General features: G+C 29.6%; 1 pseudogene; it reads right to left on the bottom strand.

The window, feature by feature from the left end:
- Positions 1–923: 923 nt before the first annotated feature.
- Positions 924–9564, bottom strand: part of LOC125850920 (probable inactive 2-oxoglutarate-dependent dioxygenase AOP2) — a 16298-nt pseudogene continuing 7657 nt past the window's right edge.

Genomic DNA, 9564 nt, shown 5'->3' with positions numbered 1-9564 from the left:
AGACTATACTAAATTTACTAGCCTTATTGTTAATGGTTAAATGATTGTTACTTTCACTCTTTTTGTTAATGGTTAAACGATTATTACTTTCACACTTTTTCCTTTGAATGTGTCTAGTGTCTAAACTTGCAAGAAAAATGTTTGTTACTTTTATGATTATTACTTTCATGCCAAATGCTGGAAAAATCATATGGTTTATATGAAAATTTTCTTATCATGTATATAATATATATGAGTATTTTCTTATTGGTTAAACTGAAAACCGAACCGTTAAGTACCATAAACCGATTAACCAAAAACCAATAAGAAATATGTTATTGGTTTGGTTATCGGTTTGACCTATTTACAAACCGAAAACCGATAAACCGAACCAATAACACATAAAACCGAACCGAACCGACCGATGCGCACCCCTAGTTGTTGATGTTATTGAGCATTTTAATATTAGAAATTAAAATATTAAGTGCATGATATATAATTAGTAGGCATAAATTGGATAAAATTGTGACACAATTCTTTGTAACTCATAATAATGATCGGATCATCATTATTATTTTCGCTATATAATGATGAGAAGTCTTATGATAGTGATCAATGATTAATTTGGTACGGTCACGTCATTATCTTTATCTCTTCGTAAACATCATTTTTTCTATGCTTATTATTTAATAATCCTAATTTATCTTTTTCCGTACTTTTTTTTTTGTAATAACTCTATCTAGTATTTTTTAAAATATAATATTGTATATTTATTCTTTAAATGTGGTAATGACGAAAAATAATAAAATATATCCATATGGCATATTCATCAAAATGATATAATATAATACAACACAATACAATACGTTATGAAACCATGGGCAACAATCATCCAAATATAAATTCAAAATATTCAACCGCTCATATGTTTTATTCATCAATACAATACAACACAACACAACAAAATACAATACAATACTTTACTCAATCATATGTAATAACCATCCAAATATAAATTCAAAATATTCAACCAGTCATCTGATACATTTTATTCATCAAAACAATACATAAATAAATTTTCATGGATACTAAATTTTTAAAGACCACAATAATTCTTGACACCCACTCCATTTTTAGCACCTAACATAATATATTTATGATATCCAGACAACTTAAAAGGCTTGAACATTAAAGGGTGTTCTTCATCCACTAATTCTTTTGGAACCTTCACAGTATAATCTGAATTTAGGAAGGAAAATAATTGAATAGAGATTCTATCTTTGTCTCCTGTTGTTACAACCCTGTGTTGAGCAGATATTAATCGATCATTTGTCCATGCCTGTATAAATTCATATCATCAACACATAAAAAGTATGTATAACAATTTATTTATTTTAATTAATAATTAATGAATAAAAAGATTGACTTAAATTTCCTCTGAAGAAAGAAAATTTTAAATTAAAAAGATAATAACAAGACAATTTTAAAAAAAGATTATGATAGTTAATTCTGGTATCATTTTCAATTTTCCAGAAAAGAGATATGTCATTCCAACTAATATCAAGATTTAATAATTTCTGTGGATTGAAGTTAGTTGGGGTCAAATAAAATAAGACAGGTTGATGCATAAAATATTTGACGTTCACATAGGGTTTGAAGAAAGGGCAGCACTTCAAGGGATGTTAGTTAGGTAAACAATCTAATCTAATACAAATATTAGTGATTTCTTTTACGGATTGAGCCTGCTTCATGATCTATAAATCACACACAAACACTTTTTTTGTTGCTTCAAAACTCCTCTAATCTTAGCTTCTAGCTGGGCTTGAATAATCAAGCATACAAAAAAAAATTCTCTATTTCTTTTATTCTCCTCTACTATAGCAACAAACCACCCCACACACAAAAAAATAATGAGTTAAGCATCAAAAATACATATTAAGAAAAAGTTTAGGCATATTTTTGACTCCTGTAATAAAAAATAAATAATAACTTACCATGAAACAATCTGCTGATAAAACAATATTGGAATTTGGTGAAGTATTATTGAGCTCAATACACTCTCCATTTTTGTAGAGAACTTGCAATCCTTTTTTATTATGTTTAATTATGGTCAAGTAGGAACCATCTGTGTGGTAAGGTAGTGTTGATTTATTCTCATTTTCACCTTTAATTACCTTGTAATTAGTAAATCTTGATACAAAAACATTGGAATTCAAGAATTCATCAATGTAATTTTTTAGCCCAAGACTCTCCAAAACCATTTTTTCCACCATTTCATTCAATTCCATAAGTTGCTTGAAGTAGGACTTTGCCACATTGCTGCCAAATTAAAATATACAAAACTTATATAAATAGTAATTGTCACGACCCAAGTCTACACCCTGGACGTGGCCGGCACTCAAACACCATTGCTGGTCCCCAAGCGAACCCTCATCCTGGCTGACTACAAGCGAAAAACTAACTCAAGCATGCAAAAGCTTAAAACTGAATAATAGTTCATTAAACTTAAATACAAACTTTAAATCCAAAGAAAACTCTGTATAATAAAATATATACAACTCATCATAAAAAGGCAAATTTAGTCTTTAAAACATTTAATAAAATAAATGATACATACTTCTCATCTATACTGACTATCTATGAAGCCTCTAACTGATAAAGATGGAAGTCGAGACAAGACCCTCGACATCCTAACAACTGATATAACTGAAAGGTAAATGAAATCCTCTGGAAGCAAGGAGGCTCACCATAGCTAACTTGAACTCTCGGATGTATCAACGAAACTTCTGTTGATGATCCTGAATACCTATGTCTGCATCATGAAAAGATGCAGGCCAAATGGCTCAGTACGTGGAATGTATGAGCATGTAAGAGGAATTCTAAAGCATAACATAAGTTTGAAACTTGATAAAAAGGAAACATACTTACCTCTTCTCAAACTTACTCAACTCAAGGAATACTCAAGGATACTCAAAACTACTCAACTTACTCAACTCAGAAGTACTCAAGGATAAGATACTCAATGCAGAGATTAGATACTCAACTCAAAGATATGATATTCAACTCAATAATAAGACACTCGACTCTTAGTACTCAAACTCTGGATGCTCAACTCTGGAGACTCAACTCAACATAACTGAACTCATTTCAATATAAAGTTGTTTTAAAACAAGTGCAATATAAAGAAAAATTGTTTAAAACATAAAGTCAACTCTAGGTGTATACAAAGATACACTAAAACTCTGAAATGTATGTAAAAATACAATAAATTGATGTATATAAAAATACAATAACTTCTGTGGGAGTTTCTCTAACCGACAACCATCACATAAGATCTATTGTGATGATACAACGATTTTCCTCACGCTGCCAGCGCATCCTATACCCGGCCAAAGGTATAGAACCTGAACTGCCTAATGGATCCACTAGTCTATCTTGAAAAGGATTCATCTAAAAAGTATGATCCTTTTCTACCCATGGTGGCTACATGGTTCTATGCGGGCTGTGGGTTCTTTGAACACTCCCCCAATTCGGTGCTCAATACTACTCCCAAAAATATACTAGCTCTTATGTTTTAAAAACATACTTCTTTCTGCTGATTTGAGATAATTGCTCAAAAACTTAGCCCAAAGGCTATCTTGTAAATCTCAGTTTCCTCTTTTGCTTCATTTAGAAAGCGATTACTCTTTTCTGAAAATTAGCCCAAAAGCTCTTCGGAAATCTCAGTTTCTGTTCTTATTTAAATGTGAAAACATTTATAAACTCTTTGGAAATACTTAGTCCCCATATACTTTTGAAGAAAAGGACTTCAACTTTACTCTTTATTCTTTACTGAACTCAAAGCTTTAAGTCTTAAAACAAAGTTTATACATTTGTAAAAGACTCCTTAAGGTATGGTTCATGCCGAATTATGGGCATGAACGACTCAATGCAAGGTTTTCAATAACCATATATAAAACTCAAATACTTGGAACTCAAGAGCTTCAATGATACTACTAATTTCAAGAATGCTCAACTCAGAGGGTTCATGCGGAATTATGAACATGAACTACTCAACTCAAGGACTCAAAGATACTTCTTATCTCAAGACTGTTCGACTTATAGGGTTCATGCGGAATTATGGACATGAATAACCCAACTCAAGGACTTCATGAGTAACATATAGTAGTCCTATGATTAGGAATATAATCTCAAAGGGGTTAGAAATTTAATACTTAAGACTTAGGACATGAAGATATTACTCCTCTCATAGATACTCAACTTCTGGAGTTCATGCGGAATTTATGGGCATGAACGACTTGACTCGTAGGTCTACATAACAATATGGAACTCGTGTATACGACTCTTCTCATTCTCTTACTTACTTCCTCAAAGCTTAGTTCAAATCGATAGTTAATCTCAAAGGATTCACAATTGAACTCAAAGGCTTACTTGAACTCTACTCTTAACTCTCTCTTGAATGTGAATTATGAATTCAAGAGTTATGGTTCATGATATGAAAGATCTCATGATGACAAGGTAGATTCATGAATACATTCTCCTCATCCTCATACTCACTTGCTCGAATCTTGAAACAAGTTACTAGTAATTGTAGAAGACTCCTCAAAAAGACTATAAGGGACCTTATAAAAAAGGTTTGAAAGAACTCTCAAACTTGACTCTTGACTTTGATCCTAACTTTCCTTGAATTGGATTATGGATTCAAGGTTCATGATCTCATGTTTATGGATGATCTCAATAACAATATATCAATTCAATAATTAGGAATAGAACTTTTAAAAGAAACACGAACTCAAGAACTCAAAATCAACTTATCTCAAGAATACTCAAATCTAGGGGGAAAATCCTAGATTCCTCTTTTACTGATTTAAATGTAGATGTAGGGCGTGAGTATGAACTAGTCCAACACTATGATAGCCTTACATACTTGAAAAAAAACAAGGTTCTTGAAGAATCTTGAAGAAAAACTTGATTAGAAGTCTTGAAACCCTAGCTTGAAGGTAAACAATCAAGAAGACCTTTCTTGAGATTCTCAAGTTAGTTTCTTGAAATCTCTATGGCCAAAAATTATGATTTTCATGAGTGAAGATGAAAATCAAATTGTTTTGAGCTTTTTGTTTGTCAAGAAATTCGTTGATGGTTTTCTTGGAGGTAAAAAGACAAAAACGATTATTTTCAATATTTTCCCGTCGGCTAATTCGTAACAGCACTGTATAGGTTACTAAAATAGTCATAACTTTTTACTCAGATATTGGATTGACGTGAAATTGGTGGGGTTGCAAAGTAGATTCAATTACATTTAATTGGATAGGTTATGGCTCACGTAACTCTTAATATTCTAAGAGATATGGTCGTTTAAAGTTGACCCAAGCAGAATCTTACATCAAAACTTAATGAAACTTCAAGAACACTTATCAAGAACTCATCAAGAACTTAAATCTTTAAATTTCAAGAACAAAATTACGCTGAATAAATCATGATTGGTGTGTGGGTGAAATAACCCAACACTATCGAAGCTTACATACCTCTTAGGGATTAAACCCATGGCAAAAATCCGCAACAAGACGTAAGAATCTCGACGAACGCTTGATCCTCTCCTCTTTTCTCCTCTTTTCTCTTCTTCTTTTCTCTCAACTAAAACCCTAGGCGTAAACTAGGATTATAAAACTGAACCTAATCAGATTATACCCTTAAAATATTACTAAAAATGAATTAAATCTGATTGGGTAAGGAAAAGACCAAAATACCCCTTACTATTTCCGGTTTTGACTTTCCTTAACTGGACAGCCTAACTTCAAAAGGCCATATCTCACTCATCCGAACTCGAAACTTATCAAACTTGACGGCGTTGGAAAGATAATTCAAAGGTCTTTCCTACGGTCTCTGGTAGCACACCTAACTCATCCTAAGCTAGGAGTTATGGTCGTTTGAAGTCGACCCAAAACTCATACTTAAGCATAACTTGCAAAATTTCAGATTTTGCTATTTCCAATTCGATTCTTTTTGGAACTCAAGGTGCTACATCTAGTGAACTTAACACTTACGAAATTTTAATTCTTTGGTAAAATACTACTCACAATGGAGGATGGTTCAAGTCTTAGCTGCTGAATTTCTTGGGGTGTTACAGTAATGCAATATTAATTGTGATACTACTCAAAATTATGTAAGAAATACACTTAATATATATGTATATATACCTAGTATACGTATTCGTGCGATGTGCAGATAATATTAAAATGTTATTTTTAATCATTTTAGATTGTGATATCTTGTTCGATCAAGCATGTTAAATCATGTCCAACTGTTGCATTGTTCCTCAATGAAATGTACTCCCCTCCATCCCTCACTACTAAAAAACTGCTAAAAAATGACGGAAGAAAAAGCGACGGACAGCGTCGCTCCAAAAAAGCGACGGACTAAGAGATGCCGTCCGTCGCTTTTTAATTAAAATAATTATTTTTAAAATTAATTTTCAAAAAGCGAAGGATTGCATCTCTTAGTCCGTCGCTTTTTATTAAAAAAATTATTTATAAATTAAACAATAACCACGCTGTCCGTCGTTTTAATTTATTTTATTTTATTAATTAATTTTTTTAAAAAAAGCGACGGACGGCATCTCTTAGTCCGTCGCTTTTTGGTCAAAATATACAGTCAAACATTTTTAAAAAGCGACGGACAGCGCCTCTTAGTCCATCGCTTTTTAATTATTTTTTTAAAAAATTTTTTGTTAAAAGCGACGGACAGCATCACTTAGTCCGTCGCTTTTTTCGCGTATTTTTGCTAATTAATTATTTTATATAGATAGTGATGCAGTCCGTCGGTTTTTATTAAAAATGATTATTTATTATTTTAAAAAAAGTCACGCCGTCCGTCGCTTTTTATTAATTTTAATTGTTTAATTATTTTTTAAATTAGCGACGGACAACATCTTTATGTCCGTCGCTTCTTGGTCAAAATATCTGGTCAAATATTTTAAGAAAGCGACGGACAATCTCTTAGTCTATGTGGTCAAAATGTTGGCCAAACATTTTTTTTAAAAAAGTGACAGACAGAGAGACGATGTCCGTCGCTTTTTTAAAAATATATGCACTAGCAGACGCGATTTTCCCAATTTCTCCATATAAAAAAACAAAATTGAGAAATATTTTGATTTAATTTTATTTAAATCGTCTTCTGGATAATGGTTTTGTGTAAAATAAAAAACAAAAAAAATTATAATACCGACTTTCAGATGTCGGTAAAATTAAATAGTATGTAATAAATTAATATTTTCAATTAACTTTAAATAAATCGTTCTCCGAATGACGGTTTTATATAGGTTAAAAAATAATTTAATATAAAATACCGACCTCCCGATGTCAATATTATTTAATTAACATGATTACTTTTTATTTATCTTAAAATTTAATGTGATACCGACCTCATGAGGTCGGTATTTTTTATTATATCTAATTACTTTTAATAAAAGCGACATCCGGAGGTCGGTATGTTTAAAATATTTCTAATCATAATTTTGCTATTGTGCATAATATTAAATTTTCATTTTACACCTACGATTAATTGTTCAAAAAGTGTAACAATTTTGTATACTTTTACAAATAAAATGTTAGAATTCGTGAAATAAATAAAAAAATATCTATAATCCATATTTAGAGTATGAAACTACGTTGATATGAATTAGGAGATAATTATACTTATATTTATAGAGTAATGTACAAATCCTATCAGTCCGTCGTCTAATCATAAATTTAATATCTCATGTCATGATGTAGTAGAGGTGAAGAGCTAACATATAATTCATTCCAGTATGAAATGCGAGATAGTATTATTATATACGTTTGATCTTGAATGGATGTCAAGTGTAGTGATCACCTCCTAATTATGATGACATGTAAAGGATACTTCATCGGAGTATGAAATAAGTTGATTATATATATATATATATATATATATATATATATATATATATATATATTCCTCGAGTAGTTTAACAAATCAATTCAGATATGAAATACATTATCAATTAAAGAAATATTGATGATCAATTAAAGGAGATTTATATATTAAACTTGATATTGATAAACTTTTGTTGATCAATAAAATTAAATTTATATAATTAGAAGGTATATAATTTAAATTTATAAAATTAACTTGATCGATATATATATATATAAAATTTAACTACACATCAACAAAAAATTAATTTAATAAATTTAATTTATCGATCAAGTTAATTTTATAAATTTAAATTATATACCTTCTAATTATATATATGGCCAAACACATATACAACCCCTCTAACTTGTCCACATTTTTCATTTTGGCACTTTATCTTAGCCTTGTTCCATTTTAACCCTTGAACTCCATTTTTTATGTTCCATTTTAACACGAAATACAATTTTTATGATTTATTTATTTTTATATATATTCTTCAATTGCAACTTCTTATTTTAAATCGACATGTGTCATTTAATTTTAGTTAAAAAATTAAAAATTAACAAAAACTAATTCTTTTTAAACAATAATAATTTCTTTTTAAGAGTGTTATGTATTTTGTGTGAAAAATAACAGATGAAATTGTGTTGGTTTTCTTTCTTTAAAATCACTGACAACCTTATAACAAAGTCAGTCGAGTTGTAACATTGTTTAGTAGTGTTATTAGCAATGAACAAGAGTCTTTTTTTAGTAGTGTTATTAACTAAGTCAGTCGAGTCTTTTTGAAGATGGGTTTTTTATTCGTATTGATTTATATTAAAAATTAAAAGTGAGTATTTGCGTTAAATTTAGATAGCCTAGATGATAAGAATAAATAAATAAGTAGTGTTATTTAATTTGATTGAATGTTTAAGAAAGAAAATCAAAGAACTTTGTCAATTTATTTTCATGCAAAAATACAGAGAAAAATAAAAAAATAATATTATTGTTTGAAAATTTTTATGTTCGTTTGCGAATGTTTAATTCTTTTAATTAACAGGCACACGTCTATATGTGTTTGGCCTATATATATATGTGTGTGTGTGTGTGTGTGTGTATAAATATATGTATATATGTATGTATATGTATATGTATATGTATATGTAATTTTAATTAATAAAATAAACCTCAAAAGGTGAGTTTATATTAAAATAAATTAATAAATACCGACCTAAAGAGGTCGGTATATTTAAATAATTATTTTATTTAGATAATATCGACTTCACGATGTCGGTATGTTGACACCCAATTTTGACAGACCTATAACCCTTTCGGAAGTGCTATTTGGTTAAATACGTGTTTTTTTTAAAATATTCCGAGTTTAAATTTTTAATTGATTTTTTCTAAAAATTATATATTTTAGTTTGCATGCTTTATAAAATTATCGTAAATATTTTTAAAATTATAAGTAAAACTCGGAATAATTATTTTATCCAAATGTTTTAAAATTTAAGTGATTTTTATTATATAAAATGTTATAATATTTGTAGTATTTTAATTGGATAGCATTTCTTTAATTTTTCTCGAAACCATTTAATTTTTAGCCCATTCTAATCTAATTCCTTTCAATTTTAGCTTTTCCCTTATTCAATTCATTGCAATTCTAGCCAC

Source organism: Solanum stenotomum, unplaced genomic scaffold, assembly GCF_019186545.1.
Source record: "Solanum stenotomum isolate F172 unplaced genomic scaffold, ASM1918654v1 scaffold20866, whole genome shotgun sequence".
In the NCBI taxonomy this organism is placed as follows: Eukaryota; Viridiplantae; Streptophyta; class Magnoliopsida; order Solanales; family Solanaceae; genus Solanum; species Solanum stenotomum.
The sequence above is the reverse complement of the archived record's forward strand: the minus strand, read 5'-3'. Positions and strand labels throughout refer to the sequence as shown.